Here is a 5155-nt window from a genome sequence, read left to right as displayed (position 1 = left end):
ATTTGCGCGAACACACTTTGGTTGTAACTAACAACGACTGCATGTTGATACATGCAACGTCCTAGCCTGAATCATCACCTTCCTAAATAGTCAATCAAGATCAAATGCGTGACAACTTTGAAAAATCAATCAATGCCTATCACGTCACCTCCCAAGACAATCAAGAAGAGTCAATCTCGAATAGCCAATCAAGACCAGTGACATGACAATTCCTAATCAAGGTCGAACCCTGGTACTATAAATAACCACACAAGAGAGACGAAAGCCAGAACCTGGACATTGGCTGTCATTCGACCATCTCTCTCAGAGCTCTGGCAACCATCCGACCACCTTCGATGGCTGTTGACTACTTTACCAGTCAACAATTAGTGTGGTGAGCGTGGATCGAACATGCCACCTACGAATCTTCAGATCTTGGAATCCCCAAATCTCCAATATTTCAGTTCTTCAACCATCCAAATCTTTAGATCTTAAAATGTAACCCCTAGACCCAGCCTATGCGTTTCTACTAAGTCTAGTGGCTCACATTATGATTCTTTAAGACATTTTTTTTTTTCCGAAACCGTTATTCAATCAATGTAAAATCACATTATAAATGACATGAAGTTATAATAAATCATACTATCAAAACCTAACTTGTAAATATAATACCAATAAGTAATAAATTAATTTAAAACATATCTTAAAAATCAAATCACGATAAACCGAATAGTAATAGCAAAAGTGTCATCATATTAAAATACCATACTTTAAAATAAGGTCCATGTTAACAAAATAAAGACAACTTGCAAGGTAAAAACATTACAATCAAATATACTTCAAGAGATATGTTGATCCTCCAAGTGCTCAATCCAGGGTATCTAACCAACAGTATCTGAAAGGGGAAAAATATTTTCGAAAAGTGAGCTAGGCTCAGTGTGTCCCAATATTACCATAAAATCACTATAAGTACACTAAACAAATCATAGTCCAATAAGTCTCATAAAATTATACTGCAGTAAATCTCTTTAAAAAGCGTTACCCTAAGGGAACATCTTAGGGCCTGAGAGCCTACCCAAGATAGATTTTGGGGCCGTGGGGCCTACCTAAGAACACATCTTAGGGCCGCAGAGCCTACCCGAGAATGATCTCAGGGCCGCAGAGCCTACCTAAGAGTCACATTAGGTCCGTAAAATTTTCCAGCTTGATCAGAGCTGTACTTTATAAATTCATATTCCAAAAATTCAATTGCACCGTGTTGTAAATTCCATAAAACCATAAACATGGTAATTCTATACCATTTCAAAACAAATATCAGATAACAGTCATAATCCATAAATCATCACATTAAATCGGTGCATCAACAATACGGTAACCAAAGAATTCAGTGTACCACATATTAAAACAAATAAAACAGTTCAATAATAAATAGGAAACACACCTCGATAATATGTTCAAATCGTGGATCTACTGATTGCTGGTTTCACCACGCTCTGCTACAGTTTTCGAACCTAATTTTAATATCACTATATTACTAATGGGTAACATAAATAAATCTCTAAAATCATAAAATTTACGAGTCTTACGAGTGAATACTGGTATACGTGGTTTAACTGATCTAGAAGAGTTGGGTCGAGCTATCGAATGATCCGGAGAGTCTCTTGTACCTTCAAACAATAATAATTAATCAGCCCCAAATCTTACTTAATTGTTCAAAGCTAGAATTCTTAAGTATATAAGCATTTTTTTGAGTTTGACTATCAATTTGGGGTATTTTGAGTCTGAATTTGGCCAAACGGATTGCGGAATCGGAATCAGGACGTCGAAAAATATAAAGTATGACTTTTCAAAAATCCAAATTCTTGGTCAAAGTCAAAGTCAACCACTTTGACCGTAGATTTGGAGACCTTCGGATTCGAATTTGACAAAACAGACCATGGAAACGGATTCGGCACGTCGAAAACTATCAGGATAGGTATACTCGGAAAAGATTAACGGTCGTTTAATGCTCGGTCAAAGCCATTTTAAGTTTTGGTCAAAGAAAGTCAACGGTCAACGGTCAACGGTCGGGTCGGGTCGGGTCAACGGTCGGGTCGGGTCAGACCGGTCAAACCGATTCAGACCGGTCAAACCGGTTCGAACCGGTTGAAACCGGTCAAACCGATCAGAACCGGTTGAAAACCGGTCAAACCGGTTTCCAGCAGCCACTCGCCCTGCGGCGGCGCGTGTGGCGCGTGAGGCGTCCTCCGGGGCCCTAAAAATCCTGGAAAAATTTCTAAAAATTATTTTGAGCGATTTCAAGATACTTACAACGATCGGTTCAAATTTTTGAACGGCGGAGAGCTCGATTTCAAATCGGCCGAATCTTTGACTGCACCACCTCCTCACGCGCCGCCGTCTACGGCGGATAAGATTGACACCGGTGAACTCGGAACGGCACAAGGAACATGATGGTGCGGGAGGTGTCGTAAACAGAGCAACGATCAGCGGTGAATTTAAGATTTTCTCGACGATAGAGCTAACAAAACCGTCGCTACTTTGACTGGAAATTCCCGACGTTTGGTCGCGTTTCGCTTCAATTAATTTGAAGGTTTTGCTCCTCGCTCGATGATGAACACAACGGTGGTTTCAAAACAACGATCGGAATTCGGACGGCGTCGGAATCGAGTTTGGAAGTTGTGTGCGTGAGGAAGGATTTGTGAAATTGATTTCTGTTTTTCAAAACAGAAATCACACATATATCAATTGTCTGCCGACACTCCATGGTTAAATTCAGGGCTTGGTCCCTGAATTTTCTTTAACTTTAAAACAAGCTCCAAGTTTTAAAATCTTTCAATTCAGTCCCAAATTTCACAATTAACCCTCAATTTAATTAAATATTATTTTGAAAATCGGGTTGTTACAATTCTCCCCCTCTACAAGAAATTTCGTCCTCGAAATTTACCTTATGAGAATAGTTGAGGAAACTGAGCCTCCATTGACTCCAATGTCTCCCAAGTAGCTTCTGTGGGGCCTCGATTCCTCCACTGAACTTTGACCATTGGAATTCGTCTATTCCGAAGAACTCGTTCATCTCTCTCCAAGATCTGAATGGGCTCCTCTTCATATGAAAAATCAGGTCTCAGCTCTACTTCTTCAACCTGAATAATGTGACCTGGATCTGGACGATATCTCCTCAACATTGATACATGAAAGACATCATGAATACGACTTAGCTCAGAAGGCAACTCAAGCTGATATGCAACAGGTCCTACCCTCTTCAAGATACGAAATGGTCCAATAAATCCTGGACTCAATTTACCCTTACGCCCGAATCTTAATACTTTCTTCCAGGGTGAAACTTTCAAAAAGACCCGATCTCCCACTTCAAACTGTATATCCTTCCTTCTTGATCTGCATAAGATTTCTGCCTATCAAATGCCTCTTTCAGACGGTCACGGATTAATCTGACTGTGTCCTCCGTCTCTCGCACTAACTCAGGTCCCAACGTTTTCCTATCACGCAACTCAGTCCAACAGATCGGAGTGCGACATTTACGCCCATAGAGTGCTTCATAGGGTGCCATACGAATACTGGTCTGATAATGTTATTGTAAGCAATTCAGCCAACGGCAAAAAGTTCTCCCAACTACCATGAAAATCGATTACGCAACCCCGCAACATATCCTCCAGAATCTGATTACTCTCTCAGATTGACCACAGTTTGTGGATGAAAGGATGTACTATAATCCAATCTTGTTCCCAAGCCGTATGTAACGCCTTCCAAAATCTCGAAGTAAATCTCGGATCTCGATCAGAAATAATAGACAATGGAACACCATGTAATCTGACAATCTCTGAAATATACAATCTTGCCAGCTTATCCAAAGTATAATTTACTCGCACAGGAATGAAGTGAGCTGACTTTGTAAGTCTGTCACACATCACCCAAACTGAATCTTTTTCAAAGGATCATAGGCCAGTAACAAATCCATAGTAATACGCTCCCATTTCCATTCAGGAATCTTGATAGTAACAACCTGATGGATGTTGATGTTCTGCCTTAACTTGCTGACAAGTCAAACACCTAGCCACAAAGTCAGATATGTCTTTCTTCATACCAGTCCAATAATACCTCTCTCTCAAATTCCGGTATATCTATCTCCTCCGGGTGCATAGCATATGGACTACTGGAGCCTCATAAGGATAGTCTGCCTCAATTCAGCGTCATCAGGCACACAATCTACCTTTAAAGCATAAAACTTCATCCTGATCAATTGCGTAATCTGTGTTTGTCCCCTGCTCTACTTGCTCAAAGATGGAAAGCAAGGAGCTATCAAGGGGTTGCTAGCTTTGATCTCATCAACCAAGGTCGCTTAACTTGCAACTCTGCAACAGTGCCATCGTCATATAAATTCATCTTGGCCATTAAAGACCTCAACTCCGATACCGTCTTTCGACTCAAAGCATCTGCTACAATGTTAGCTTTACCAGGGTGGTATCAATCACCGCAATCATAATCCTTTAGAAGCTCTAACCAGCGACGCTGTCTCAAATTAATTCCTTCTGGGTCATCAGATACTTTACGCTCTTATGATCTGTGAAAATGTAACACTTCTCTCCATAAAGATAGTGTCTCCAAATCTTCAAGGCAAAATTACTGCTGCCAACTCTAAATCGTGAGTATAATTACTCTCATGCGGCCGCAGCTGACGGGATGCTAAGCCACCACCTTACTTTCCTGCATTAAACACACCAAGTCCTGAATGTGAAGCATCACTATACACTGTAAAATCCTTCCCGGACTCCGGTGAATCACACCGTGCTTGAGTCAAAACCGCCTTTAATTTCTCAAAGCTCTCCTGTTGTGCCTCGCCCCAGTCAAACAACACATTCTTCCTTAACAACTTTGTCAAAGGAGAGCAATGATCGAGAAGCCCTCAACAAAACGTCGATAATACCAGCCAAGCCCCAAGAAACTGCGGATTTCAGATACGTTCTTAGGTCGTTTCCAATTCATAATAGCCTCTATCTTGCTGGGATCAACCTGAACACCTCGCGCAATAATATGCCCCAGAAATGACACTTCTTGAAGCCAAAACTCACACTTGCTTAGTTTGGCATATAGACGATCTCTCAAAGTCCGCAGAACGATCTTCAATTGCTCGTCATGCTCTGCCTCAGTACGAGATAGATCA

Source organism: Hibiscus syriacus, unplaced genomic scaffold, assembly GCF_006381635.1.
Source record: "Hibiscus syriacus cultivar Baekdansim isolate YM2019G1 unplaced genomic scaffold, ASM638163v2 tig00112114_pilon, whole genome shotgun sequence".
Lineage (NCBI taxonomy): Eukaryota > Viridiplantae > Streptophyta > Magnoliopsida > Malvales > Malvaceae > Hibiscus > Hibiscus syriacus.
This window is presented reverse-complemented; position numbering follows the sequence as displayed.